Raw genomic sequence first — 15426 nt, forward strand, 5'->3', positions numbered from 1 at the left:
CCCCACCTTTAGGAACCCAAATGAGACCACTAAAGAGCCCTGGTGGTGTCGTGGTTACGGATTGGACAGCTAGCTCCGTGGTCAGCAGTTCCAGACCACCAGCTGCTCCTGGGGAGAAAGATGAGGCTTTCTACTCCCTAATGAGTTAGTGGCTCAGAAACTCACAAGAGCAGTCCTGCCCTGTCACATGAGTCACACAAGTCGAAACTACTCAATAGCCATGAATTGGGATTTTTTTTGTTGTTGCCATTTTCAACTTTTAATTAAACCTCCACTTGGCTTGAAGCCACCAGGACACAGGCCCCCCCAACACCCTTAATCTTCTCTTCAGCTCTTCTGCTGAAGAATTTGGCCTTTAGATGACGGGCTGCTTTGGAAGCTGACCTTCCCCAGAACTTTGTAGTAGCCCTATCGCCCCGCATCAATGATGGGAGCAGCTCCAGTCTTCTTTTTGGCAGCATTTACCCTGGTCTGCTCACTGACTAAAGTCCACAATTTATCGAGGTTTACAGTTGGGCAGAAGTTCTGGTTCCTCTTCAAGTGGTAATGTCGCATACTGACTTTTCCAAAGTAACCTGGATGGTATTTGTCGAAGTTGATCCTGTGATGATGCAAGCCACCAGCATTACCCCGGCCTCCTGGATGCTTCCTGTGCTTCCCGATGCGGCCGTGGCCGTGGCTCACGTGGCCCCTAAGTTTCTGGGTCGTCCTCAGTCTGGAGGGCATGTCGGGGGCCATGACGAAAGAGCGGGATTTTTTTTTTAATGAGATTTTGTGGAATGAATCTCCCTGGGCCTAGTCGTGGATTTACCAATATCCCCCAGCAAGTAGGGTTCAAAGTAAAACAGTGGCTTCTGAAGAGATCTGCCTGGCCAGCTCAATTTAAGGCACAGAGGTCAGCTCAAAAACTTATGGCACTGTTTGATGAGATTCTAAATGGGTGATTGGGGTTTAGTTTCTCAAAGAACACAAGATGATGACTGGGGTTTGTTAGAAAGGAGATTAAAGAAAATGAAAACTACAATGGTAAGAAAAAGGCCAGGAATTGTTTTAGTTAGCTAGCTTAGGGACAGGGGATTGCCCCTCCCATGTCCCCACAGAGGAAATCTGGCATGCCAGGAGATACCTAGGAAGACCCCAAACTGACCATGCTTGTACTCAAGCCCCCAAGCCAAGTGGGAGGTACACCTGGGCCGGCTGAACTAGGCCCAAGCTCATGACATAACCCAGGTGGGCTCAACCCAGCCAATACCATCCCAACCCAACCCAAGCCTCCCCAGGCAGAGGCTTGAAAGATCCTGGCTGTGGGAAGGCCTGCTCTCTTACCCTGCTCCTGGGCAGAGGCAGGTGGAGGGAGAGGGTCCCCCTTCCCCAGTGGATGCACATGCACCCGCTCTGGGCCTACTGGGGCGGGGTGGGGACACAGCTTCTTGGCCCACATGCTCTCAGCCTCTAGGGTTCTTGGCCTTCTGGCCTCTGGGGACACACACACACAATGTCCACACACATGGTGCTCTTTCCATGTGGTTGTTCGTGCCCAATTGTGAACCCTTTTGAGACTCTTAAAACCTTTGTCCCGTTCTTCATAAAAACTTAGTTTACAAAATGGGCTTCGGTGTGAATTCTTTCATCACCAAGAACCAAGGTATTACCGACTCCAGAAACCTAACAAGTTGCCTGAAGAATGTTCTCCCCGTCAGAATAATGCGCCTGCCTGCTCATTCTTCCAGGCGGGCAAAGGGTGTCCTAGGAGAATTTCATTGGGAAACCAGCCTCAATCTTACCCTTTCAGACTGCTTTTTGCTCCCCAAACTCCAAGAACAGTTCAGAGGAACATGACTTGAGTCCCTTAAAGATGCCCAAACTGCCATCTTGAGGGGATGCAAACAGAAGGGAGGGTTGGAGAGATGAAATCAGTCCCTATAAAGGGGGCTAGAGCAGACGGAAGAGCGGCCAAGAAACAGGAGCTTCATTTTCTGGCATGTTTGCCGGACAAAGGTCGCTGTGGCCTCGTGGCAGCACTTTGCAACTCACCCCCATCCACACACATATGTTCCTTGTATGCACGTGAGCTTTCCACACCAACATTGTTCTTTACTTGCTGTGGTAGTTACATAGTTGTCAGTTTAAGGATTGAGAGTGAAGGAGTGGAGTCTAGCCTGTCAATCAGATCATAGCCAATGAGGCCTCTGTGAGGGCATGGCCTTCTCCTGAGAATTCTGGGAAATTCTGATTTTCCTCCTTGGAGGTGGGAGACACTTCTCTCTTTCTGCCACTCCCTGGGAGACACCGCAGCTGACAAGACACATGGCGCTACCCCCTGGGAGCTGAAGAAGCCACATGGACCTCCCCTGATGCAACCAGACCTCTGAAGCCGGAGAAGCCACGTAGAGACCGCTGCCAGTGCTGAGATGCTTACGATGCCACTGCACCCACTGGCCTGTGATCTTCCTGCATTCGGCATCATTGCATGCATTTCATGAGTTTGAAGAGGACCTTATGAATTGGTTTCAGACATATGGGCTAATATCGGACTTATGGACATGATCTGGACTGGGCTGGTTTCTCAATGTTCAATTCCTCTTGTATGTATATCTCTTTCTTATACACATAGGTGTGTCCATGGATTTGTTTCTCTCTAGTCTACCCAGACTAACGCACTTGCTGTTTTGTTTTGTTTTTATCGCTCTCTGAGTTGACAAATGGCTTTGGAATATCAGGACATGAGCATCTGGAAATGGTGATAAAAATGTATGTTCAGTTGGTAAAGTGACTTTCACAAAATCAGGTCGATGACAGAGCTGACCAGGCCTCCTGGATCCTGGTGCAATGTGAATTCCACTATGTGACATTTTAGATGGGAATCTGTCTTCACCTGGACTCATCCCAAAAGGGGGGAAACTGAGACAAGAGTTGAGGGTGGCTCAGTCGGCGCAAGAAACAGAATACAGGGCATAGAAGATGAAGAAAGGGGGAAAGCCCATCCAAAGGCATAGTATTGAGCTGCTTGCTATGCAGAGAACCCAGAAGAGTATCCCACCAGGGACCTTCTATGGAGCCTTGGGAAATGGAACTTGCAGCGTAAGTAGATGAACTTGCATCCACCGGTTCTCACCCTGAGTGTGAAATCTTTTACCAGACAAACAAAAGAACTGCTGTCAAGTCAATTCCAACTCGTGGTGACCCCATGCCTTACAGGGTAGAACTGCACCCCCACCCCACCCCCAGGGCCTTCTAGGCTATCATCTTTTAAGAATCCAATCATCAGGTCGGTCTTCTGCAAGGCACCCTGGGTGAATTCAGATGGCCAACCATTCCATGACCAGGAGGCAAAGTTAGGCTTCTCATCAACTTTGGTGGACCAGGATTCTCCCAGGGTCCATGGTCCATCACAGTGTGATCATGATGAGAGCATCTGTGAAGTAGCCAGGCATTTGTGAGGAGAATGCTGTGTTGTTGTTGTTGTTGCTGTTGTTTTTGTTGTTGTTGTTGTTGTTAGGTGCTTTCCAGCTGGTGGTTTTTTTAATCATTTTATTAGGGGCTCATACAACTCTTATCACAATCCATACATGCATCAATTGTGTAAAGCACATTTGTACATTCCTTGCCCTCATCAGTCTCAAAACATTTGCTCTTCACCTAAGCCCCTGGCATCAGGTCCTCATTTTTCTCCTGGCTCCCCCCTCCCCGCTTCCTCATAAACCCTTGATAATTTATAAATTATTGTTTTGTCATCTCTTACCCTGTCTGACATCTTCCTTCACCCACTTTTCTGTTGTATGTCCACCAGGGAGGAGGTCACATGTAGATCCTTGTAATCGGTTCTCCTTTCCAACCCACCCTCCCTCCACCCTCCCAGTATCACCACTCACACCACTGGTCCTGAAGGGATCATCCGCCCTGGATTCCCTGTGTTTCCAGTTTCTATCTGTACCAGTGTACATGCTCTGGTCTAGCCATATTTGTAAGGTAGAATTGGGATCATGATAATAGGGGGGGGGGAAGCATTTAGGAACTAGAGGAAAGTTGTATGTCTCATCATTGCTACATCGCACCCTGACTGGCTCCTCTCCTCCCCGAGACCCTTCTGTAAGGGGATGTCCAGTGGCCTACAAATGGGCTTTGGGTCTCCACTCTGCACTCCCCCCACCTCATTCACTATAATAAGATTTTTTGTTCTGATGATGTCTGATACCTGATCCCTTCAACACCTCAAGATCGCACAGACTGACGTGCTTCTTCCATATGGGCTTTGTTGCTTCTGAGCTAGATGGCCGCTTGTTTACCTTCAAGCCTGTAAGACCCCAGATGCTGTATCTTTTGATAACCGGGCACCATCAGCTTTCTTCGCCATATTTGCTTATACACCCATTTGTCTTCAGCGATCGTATCAGAGAGGTGAGCACACAATGACATGATTTCTTGTTCTGATGATGCCTGATACCTGATCCATTCGACACCTTGTGATCACACAGGCTGGTGTGCTTCTTCCATGTGAGCTTTGTTGCTTCTGAGTTAGATGGCCGCTTATTTACCTTTAAGATCCCAGAAGGTATCTCTTTTGATAGCCGGGCACCATCAGTTTTCTTCACCACATTTGTTTATTCACCCTCTTTGTCTTCAGCAGTTGTGTCTGGAAGGTGAGCATCATAGAATGCCAATTTAATAGAAGAAAGTATTTTTGCATTGAGGGAGTGCTTAAGTGGAGGCCCAATGTCCGTCTGCTACCTTAATACTAAACCTATAAATATATGCACATAGATTTCCCCATCCTCATATATAAATATATATACATATGTAAATGCCTTCATTTAGACCTCTACAAATGCCCTTTGCCTCCTAGCTCTTTCCTCTATTTCCTTTGACTTTGCTTTTGTCCCACTAAGATACTCAGTCTTCATTTGGGTTTCAGTAATTCCTCTTGGTTACATTACCCTTGATCATGCCCTACCAGGCCTCCCACACCCTCCTCACCACCGATTTGGATCACTTGTTGTTCCCTTGTCCCTGGGTTTGTTAACACCACTACCTTTCCCCCCACCTCCTCCTCTCCCATGTCCCCCCGAAACTGTCTGTCCCATTATTTTCTCCTCCAGATTGTTCATCGAGCCTCTTATTTAGACAGACCTGCGGAGATAATAACATGCACAAAAACAAGACAGAGTACATCCAAGCAACAATATACAACAAATCAATGACAAAAGAAACACAACAAGAAAGAAAAGCTTGTAGTTAGTTCAAGGGCTGTTTATTTACCTTTAGGAGTGTTTTCCAGTCCAGTCTGTTGGGGCACCAAGCCCTGGCCCCAAAGTCCACCTGGCAGGATCAGATCGGGCACAATTCCCACACTGTGTCTCCTGTGTTGTCCCTTGTAGGGCTATGGGTCAGTGAGGGACATCGTGTCTCATAGTGGGGCTGACCATATGGTCCTCTCTGTGGACTGGCTGCTCTGATCGGGAACATCGTCCTCAAGGCCTGGTGGGCCAGGATGTGCTCCACTCTCTCTTCCTCCCCATTCATCTGCTCCCATGTGCTCGGATCAGATATGTCCCTCTCCCTGAGCTGCAGCTTCAGTGCCTTCCTTTGAAATAAATTCTTCTGTGGGGAGGGGCAGGTGTCCATGTAGTAGTTGGGATTGGGACCGGCCTCTCAGACCTTGTGCAGTTGGTTTTTATTCACAGCAACCCTATGTCCAAAAGCACAAAACACTGCCCGGCCCTGTGTCACCTTCACAAGTGTTATGTTGGAACCCATAGTTGCGGCCACTGCTTCGATCCATCCTGTCCAGCACTTTCCTCTTTTTGCCGCCTTTCCGATTTACCACGCTGCATGTCCCTTTCCAGGGACCGACCTCACCTGGTACCCTGTCCAAAGTATGAGAGTTCCTAAGGACCACTGTGGCCGTATTTCTTCCCAGAGAGAGGTTTTTGTTCTTCTGGTGGTCCATAAACTCACGCCATCCAGGCAGTACTGACTCCCAGCAGCCCCCCCCCCCCCCCCCCCCCCCGCCCCGTGGGTTCGTCATGAGCGCGATAGATGAAGTGCTCTGGAACGCCCTTTCTTCTCAATGTTATCTACAGTTGGTTACTTGGGGAGAATAGACCTTCTTAGGCTGGCCATAGCCTTGATAAGAGGATTCATTCAGGGTGTGGCCCACCTTTAGTATAAATTGACAGTGTGTGGGAGCTAGCTCACTTCTCCTGCTGAATTTTGGTCCTGCATCTGCTTCGTCAACCCCCTGCTTGTTGCACAGTTGCTGATCCCAAGAGCCATCGCTGGACTGCTGACTTTGGATTCCTTCTGCCAACCTCAGACTCATTCTGCTCCATATCCGCCAGCTTATGGTCTTCCTGCTTTGTTTTCCTGCTTCCTGTTCATCAGCCCCTGCAGCTGCTGGAATCGGAAGAAGCCTTACTTCTGACACATAGACTTGGACTAGACTAGACTGCTCTCAGCCACTGCTACAACTGTGTGGGCCCTCAGGGACGGGTCTCTCCTGATAACATGTCCAAAGTACATGCCCTGAATCTCTGACTATAGCCAGACACAGGCAAGCAGTCCTGATTTTGTTTCTGTAAAGAGCCCAACCTAACGCAGCAAGTAAATACAAACCAAAGACCCTTGGCTGCCGTGAAAAGGACCCCGAGCAAAAGGCAAACTACAGGAGCTGTTGCTGGGAGCCCTTTGCTGGAGCAAGAAGGTAAAGGGAGGCTATGTGAGGCAGGATACAACATGTCTTCAGCTACCAGCCGCTACACTGGGGGACAGGTGGGCAGTCTGCTTCTGTAATGATCTGAGCCCTGGAAACACTAAGAGGCAGTTCTACTCTGCAGCCCCAGAGCAATCACTGTGAGGCCAAATGGACCGGACAGCCCCAGGTTTCCTATATAAAAGATTACTTACTCATACAGAGAGACAGACAGACAGGGAGAAACCCCCATATCCAGAGGCACTTCTAGTCACTGAGTACAGTATAAAGTAAACAGCACCATACAGGAAAGGAAGAGTGATGGATTAACAGTTGCGGTTCTTTTCACGTGTTTTTACTGTATAAGGAAACACTGACACCACATGCTGGTCTTCACAGGATGACCACAAATTTCTGCTCTGAGATTCGGCTTGTGTACATCTGCCAATGACAGGGGCACAGGGATCTGCTTCGTGTGTGTGTTCGCTGCAAACCTAGGCTGCTTTGCTGATCTGTGTCACCCAGACTTAAACAGAAGAAAAACTTCACAGCTTAAATGTTTACCGAGATCTCATTCACATAGCATCCATCCTTTCAAAATGGAAAATCCACACAGGTTCAGCTAAGAGCTCACGACACATGAAACCCAGGTCAGATAAACCCCTCAGGAACAGAAATGGGAGTAACCATACCAGGAGGGTAGGGAGAAGGTGGAGAGAGGAGGATGGAAGAAACCTCTGGGGAAGGGAGAGAGCAGTTGGTGTAAGACATGAAAATAATAATAATTTATAATTTATCAAGGAGTCACGAGGGTGGGAGGGGAGAAGAGAAGGTAAAAAGAGGAGCTGATGCCAAGGGCTTGAGTAGAAAGTATTTAGAAAATAATGATGGCAGCATATGTACAAATATGCATGATACAATTGATGTGTGGATTGTTATAAGAGCTGTAAGAGTCAGTGGAGAGCAAATGCTTTGAGAGTGATTAGGGCAAAGAATGTACGGATGTGCTTTATACAATTGATGTATGTATATGTGTGGATTGTGATAAGCGTTGTATGAGCCCCTAATAAAATGTAAAAAAAGAAAAGAAAAAAAAGAGCTGTAAGAGTCCTAAAAGTACAATCCAGTAGTTTTAGTGTGTGTGTGTGTGTGTGTGTGTGTGTGTGTATGTTTTAGTATATTTACAAAGTTGGCAACACCACTAATTCCAGGATGTTTTCATCATCCCCCCAAAAAAACCCAGACCTCTTACTAGTCACTGCCCATTCTCCCCTTCCTCCAGCCCCTGACAGTCTCGCAGCTACCTGCTCTTGAGGGAAGGCTGGGCATCTGGTATAAATGAAATCATGCAACACTTGACCTTTCCTCTCTGGTTGCTTCCATTTACCATCACGTTTGTGTTCAAGGTCTGCCCATGCTATATCCTGTATTGGTACTTCATCCCTCTGTGTGCACTTTGACATGTTTACATCACGCACACACACACACACACACACCCCATGACAGACACACTGTTGTGTGTCTTCTGTCCATTCTGCTCTACGGTGACCCAGTGAGACAGAGCCTGGGAGGGTGGACCAGTCAACTCTTAGGCTGACAGCCAAAGACTTGAACACTGTAGCATTGTGAGACCAAGCTCCTTCCAGACATAAAACATAAAACACCCTCACTGCCAGAGAGTGAATACTGACTCCTGGCGACCCTGCAGGGCAATGGGTAGAAAGCCTCATCTTTCTCCTGCGAAGCGACTTGTGGTCTCAAACTGCTGACCTCACAGTTCGTGTCGCATAACTACCACCAGAGCCCCTTCCAGTAGTCAGGAAAAAAATTTTTTTAACCGAAGGCTAAGTTTGATAGAGAATCATAAAAATCCCCTTTCACAATACATTCCACAAGCTACGATACTTTCCATGCCTTTGTTTCTCCAGGGACAAATACTAGCCCTTGTCAAACGTCTCCTTAGCTGAAAACGTTTTTAAATGTACACAAGCCACTCAGAGTGGTTGTTCTGTAAAGTCTTCGTCATCTAGGGAGCTCTGGTGGCATCGTGCGTGCATGAAGAGCTGGGCTTCTCAGGAGAGAGGCGAGGCTTTCTACTCCCGTGAAGATTTACAGCCTCAGTAACTCAGCAGGACAGCTCTACTCCATCCTTGGGTTGCTGTGAGTCAGAACCGACTAAGTGGCAGCGAGTTTTGAGGGGGGCTACTAATTACCTATTAGTTATCTATTGCTCTTAAAACAATCGCTATTGTTATCCCTCACGATTTCTGTAAATGAGCGATTCAGATAGAGTGCAGAGAGGGAGCTATGTGCATGCTCCAGAAGGTCTGGGGGAGGGATCAGAAACCGAGGACTAGATTCATTGAGCGGCTAGCTGTTGGCTCTGACTCTTGGCTGAAACTACAGCACGGCTACAGGCTGTATGTACCACATGCATGTGACTTCTCACTCAACTGGGCTTCCTTACAACATCAGACAAGTGTCAGGAGACAGCGAGCTAGGCAAACGCTATCTCATCTTTCTGACCTAGCCTTGAAAGTCACATTAACTCAACTCCCTTGGTCCGGGCAGTGATACACCCCTGGCTGTAACCAAGGGGTGAGAATGTACCCACCTCCAGCTAGTAGTGTCCGTGACATTGTAAGAAGCAGATACGGAATGAGATAAATACATGCATGTGACCATGTTTGGAAAACCCAGTCTGCCACGATCTGCTCACCAGGTCAGGTTATAAATCTACCAGCAATTCAACAACTCACCAGATTACCTTCAGAATGCAGTTTATAGCTAACTCAACCTGACGTTGACAGGTATGAAATGATGCATCTAGCAGGGGTTGGATTGTCTTTCAGGCTTTGAGGTGGTTAATCTGTGTCTGAAGGTTTTATTCTCACTTTTAGCTATGCACTGGTGGTGTAGCGGTTACACATTGAGCTGCTAACTGAGAGGTTAGCAGTTCGAAACCGCCAGCCGGCCATCAAGAAAATGACAGGGCTTTCTACTCTCCTCAAGAGTGGCAGTCTCAGAAACTCAAAGGGCCAGGTCTACCCTGCCCTCTGAGGCCGCTGTGAGTCAGCGTCGAGGCCATGCCGGTGAGTTTGGAGTTGTGCGATGCAGTCCTTTGAAAGCTGAAACCCTGCCCTCGAACGTGCTCCCTGCTAACCACCTTCAACACCGCAGGCCTTGTTGAGCACGCTTCTCGGGAATGTGGAAGGCTTCGTGTCCTTTGGCCCGATCTCCAACCTACATTTAATTTCAAATGCCCTACACGTTCTCTGAGCTTTCTCCACATGCAAATCCCATCTACAGATTGAGCAAATGGCTTACTGAACAATTAGTAAAGACACTACCAAGCGGTACCAGATTGAGGTTAAAGTGCTTTGGACTTGATGACAAATAAGTATTAATGATTCTGCACCAGAACACAAACACATGGTTCTGAGCAACAACATGTGGGGAGTAGACAGAATACCCATCCTTCCGAAGACATCCATGTTCTAATGATCATGTATTGCCCCACGGTAAAGGGGACTTGGCAAACACAGGTTCAGTTAGGGGCCTTGAAATGGGGGTGGTCTGAATGCACCCAATGGAATCACAGGAAAACTTAAAGCAGAAGAAGGAGGCAGGAGATGCCGTATTCGGGCTTTGAAGATGGAGAAAGTAGCCACAGACCACAGGATGTGGGTGGCGTTAGATGTGAAAATACAGAAACAGCCCCCTTAGGCCCCTCCCACAGGAAGACAGGCCAGACCTGAGTTTTAGCCCAGCGAGACTGGATTTGCCTGCTGGCTACAGAACTGCATACGTGCGTCCTGTTTTAAGGCCCCCGAGCCTCTTTGGAAGAACAAGTCGGCAATCCCGTCCTTGAAAACAACAATGAGGCCAAGGACGAAGAACATGTTCTCAACGCGACTGTGGTCATGATCGTGCCACTCCTCTTCAATACGCTGACACCATGCGCGACGTGTGAATGAAGTCACCAAAGCTGTTGTCGCTGGGGGTGGCTTTCTTGAATCCGTGTCATGTGCGTTTCTGGGTTGTTGTTTTTTTTTTTTCCGGTATAGGAGACCCAGGATGGATGAACCCCTAGAGAGAACAATTAGAATAAGGGTTCCTGGGGGTACAGTGGGGGAGGGGTAAAGGGGAGCTGATGTCAAGGAGTTCAAGAAGGAAGCGAATGTCTGGAAAGGGATTGTGGGCGCAGTTGTGCAAACGTCCTGGCTGCGACTGAACTTGGACTCGTGTGGTGTCTGGGTGACCTCCTAGTCAGGTGATTTGGAAGAAACTGTTGCAAGAAATATTTTTAAAGATCGTGTTCTCTATATATATAATTTTTAAAACAACTTTTGGAGGGGGCTGGGAATAAATATTTTAAGTTTGTGTTCATTTGGGAGCTTATGATGACAAATAATTTGCAAGTTTATTTCCTTTCCTGTAACTACGGAGTTAAGCCACAAACAAGGATAGTCAAGACATTTCATCCCAGGAGCCCCTGCTGCTGTGGGGACCCGCCTCGAACTGACTGGACCGCTAGGCTAGGAGGGGCGGGAAGACTTTCTTAGGTAGTAGCACCCTGAGGCCTGGGGGGATTTAAGAACAGACTGTCACACCTGTCTCTGCTCACTTTTACCGAAGACCAGAGTGGGCAGGGCATCCCAGGTCAAGGCTCTTGACCCCGCCCCCTGGGGGAGGGAGGAGCACCAGGCTCCCCTCCTGTCAAGCCCCAGTGAAGGTGCAGACTTGCCTCCTGATTCCACAGGAAGCCCCGCCCACACAGGAAGCTTGTTGCAGTTAGTCTGCTCTGGAACACCTGAGCTGCTGCGAGTCAGAAGCAGCCCAGGACAACTCCTTTGTTTCTGTTTTGAAAGTACAGAGTTTACAATGTTTTCATGGAAATAATGGGGAATTCGTGCAACATCCGCAGAAACTTTCTTGTACAACTCTTTTTAATTTGATCGAATTGTATGAGATGTGAATTGTATGCCAATAAAACTATTTACAAAGATAATTATTGTTATATCTCATCGATGTTCTTACTGGCCCCACCTTCGAAACGTTGCTTATAATTCCTGTGACTCTCTATAGAATTTTATAATTCAACAGATGTACTAGGAAACTTCCAAAGTTTATGGGGGGATAAAAGAAAAAGGAATTAGATCCTGAGAATTTTTTCATTAACTTTTGGAAGCCCCCTCTTGTGGGGTGCTTTCATGAAGAACTTGATAAGAACTCCACGACCGTTGGGTCATTTTAGGCCCATTGTGCCATTCAAGAACCAGAACAAGAACAAGTCACAATATTCTTTACCCCTAGTGTGGCTGACTGGGGGGTCGGGACTTTCTATTCCTGTAAAGAGTTACAGTCTCTGGAATATGCTGAAATCACATCATCTTCACAATCAAAAGATTTAGTCAAATGTGGGAAACTGAGGAAAGGGAAGAGAGTGTATGTGAACAAATTCTTTATTCTCATATTTTAAGAAGCCTGGCAGGTCAGGATTCTGGGTGGAGGGACGCCTTCACATTTGTGGCGTAGAGATGAGGCCCAATCACATTCTCATAACTAAGGCTAACCCCCACTCTATCCTCCCATAATTGTGCTGCCTTAAAGTGACCTCTTACAAGCCTGTGGCTAATGGCTATCTGGCCGGCAGCTTTATCCATAGGAGCAGACAGGTTGCTGCTGCTCTCACTGCTCAGGGGACAGTCACCTCCCTTACCTGCCCCAGCACTGGTGTCAGGTTACTCCTCCCATGAACTCAGGGACCTCTAGGGATAAGGGTACAGCCCACCTTGTTACCTATGTGTTACCTGTAACTAGGGGGGCTTGCATGCCCAAGACTATGTAAGTTGATGTTAAGAAAACATGTTCTCTCTCTGCGTGGACCTGGCTCCAGGAGCCATGGCAGAAGTGAGCATCCCCACACTCTTGTCTGTCTCATCATGGCTTCCCTTCAGTTACATGACCGTCCGTCTGGATGTGAGACTGGATCCCACAATAAAAAGAGTAAAACGATAGCCCACAGATTGGGGGGCGGGGAATTACCAACGACACACTGGACAAGAGTCTAACTACCAAAATCTACAGAACTCTACAATAGCTCAATAAGAAAATAACAAATGAAAAAAAAAAGAAAATAACAAATGGTCCATTTAAGAAATGGGGGGGAAGGACATGAGCAGACCGTTAATCAAAACTGAAACACACCCACACACAATGAAGTACAAATGACTAACAACAACACATGAAAAAAAATGCTCACAAGCACTAGCCTTTGGGGAGATGCAAATTAAAACCACAATGAAGTATCACCTTACACCCACAAACTAGCTCAATTTAAAAAACAAAAAACAAACATGCCCGGGAGGCTGTGGATAGAAGGGAACTTGCATACACTGCTGGAGGACTTGTAAATACATACAGCCACTGTGGAAAATGACACGCTGGTCCTTAAAGCAACTGGGAATTAAAACCCCATATAATCCAGCAATGCCACTTCTAGGTAAATACCCCAGAGAAATAAGAGACACAGCACAAGTGGATGCACATGCTCCTGTTTGTATGGCAGCACCGCTCACAATAGCAAGAAATTGCAGGCAGTCCAAAGGCTCAATAGTGGAAGAATTGATTTTTTAAAATCATTTTATTGGGGGGGGGCGCTCATACAACTCTTATCACAATCCATACATTGATTGAATCAGGCATGTTTGTACATATGTCAACTTCCTTCTTTTCTAGACATTTACTTTCTATTGAGTCCCTGGTATCAGATCCTCTTTATGTTTCCCCTCCCCCCCCCCATAAATCCCTGATAGATTGTACATTGTTACTAGCTTCATCTCTCACACCTACCACTGTCTCCTTTCCCCCATGTTTTCTGTTTTTCTTCCCCCGGAGAGGGGTGGATGGTAATGTGTCAATCATTGCGATCAGTTCCCCCTTTCTCCCTTCCTCTCCCCCTCTTCTCCCTACCGTTCTGGTGTCACTATTCCCACTCCTGTCCCCCGAATCTGTGTGTCATGAGTGCCCATCTCTTATCTATGCCTGTACATGTGTTCCGGTCTAGTCTGAATTGGGAAGCAGTACTGAGGTCATGGTAGTGGAGGGTGGGTGAGGGAGACTCAAGGAACCAGAGGGCTATAGTGTGTTTCATCAATGCTTCACTGCACCCTGGTAACTCATCCCCTCCCTGTGGCCCCTCTGTGGGGGGATTGTTGCACTGTCTACACATGGGCTTTGGATCTCTGCTCCACCCCCCTTGTTCTCAACAATATATTTTTGTTTGGAAGAACAGATTTTTTTTTTAAGTATTTTGCACCCACACAGTGGAATGCTATGCAGCCCTGGAAAACAGTGATGGGAGCATGAGACACCGCCTGACATGGAAGGGCCTGGAAACCATCATGCTGAGTGAAGCTCTTCAATCACAAAAGGACAAATGTTGTATGAGTCCACTACTATATGGACAACTACTAATTGAACAAATCTTAGAGACCAATTCCCAAACAAAGGGATAGAATGCCTACCTTCCATCAACCGCCTTATGTGCTGCTCATAAGAACCACCTCAAAAGAGGAGACCTTTCATTGACAGGAGTCACTCCTTCCAGAAAGGGGAAAGGGGGAAAGACCATCCACTTGATGCTGTACCACCCTGAGACAAGCTGTGACAAATCCACAGGCCTGAGAGCACACCCACTGGACCATCAAGTTCAGACCAGGAAGGGGGCATCTGCACTTCAGAGGAGCCACTGACTGTTCTGTTGGGGGGTGTGGTGGGTAAGTGGGGAGGAGCACTTCACAGCAGGAAGGGATGCTGAACAATTGTAGGGAACCTCAGTGGGGAATAACCCCAGTTTTGTGTTCCTGAGAACGGGCTTCAAATACATTTCTACCCAAACCTCAGTGAACCACACTATGGACAAGCACTGTGATGACCTGGGACACTGGCCTTACAGGGAACACGGCATTCTCCAAGGGCCACCCCAGATGGACTCAGCATGGGAGCCAGCCTGAATGACCTGGGTCCTACCTGAAAACTACCCGCACCCTTGGTCTCAGGACTGAAATACTGCAATGGGAGAGAAAGCAAAAGCTGGCCAAGCCAAGACTGTAGATATGGCGATCATTGGATCTTGGGACCCCTGACTTAGTGGATGTCCTATAATGAAAAGGGACCCAGAATCACCTCATAATCAGTAGCTAAGTGCTCCTCTTAGAGTAATATGACAGGCTTTCATCTGGGAGGTAAGGACCTGCCCTTGTAAGAACTGGTACAGGAAATTTTCCCCTAGCACCCACCCCACCCCCATGTTCAATGTAAACAGATCTCAATCAATTCAGATCAATGTGTACAAAGCAGCAACTCCTGGATTGCAGGTCCCAGTTGGACCACATAAACGGTATCTTAAATTCTATGCCATTGAATAAATTATTAATGTTCTTAATGCAGTCACCTCATACCCCAGGAGGAATGACTAGCAATGTTTTTCTTTTTGTTTGTTTTTGTTGGCTTTTGTTTTGTCATACGATGACTGCCAAAGTAAACCAGAATCGTCCATAACCTGTGGACAAGCACATGGATTATGGGTTCCCACATAATTCTAGCCCCAATCCAAGAACAATAAGTTCTTATAACACAGCCCTGCTCAATACTCACCTTCATGAGGAGATCACTGAGGATAAGGGCGCTACAGCAAAGTGTGGTGAAGAAAGCAGATGGTGCCTGGCTATCGA

General features: G+C 47.3%; 1 pseudogene; it reads right to left on the reverse strand.

Annotated features, from left to right (window-relative positions):
- Window positions 1–249: 249 nt before the first annotated feature.
- LOC142425514 (large ribosomal subunit protein uL15 pseudogene) lies at window positions 250–742 on the reverse strand (annotated as a pseudogene).
- Window positions 743–15426: the final 14684 nt, after the last annotated feature.

Source organism: Tenrec ecaudatus, chromosome 14, assembly GCF_050624435.1.
Source record: "Tenrec ecaudatus isolate mTenEca1 chromosome 14, mTenEca1.hap1, whole genome shotgun sequence".
Classification (NCBI taxonomy): Eukaryota; Metazoa; Chordata; class Mammalia; order Afrosoricida; family Tenrecidae; genus Tenrec; species Tenrec ecaudatus.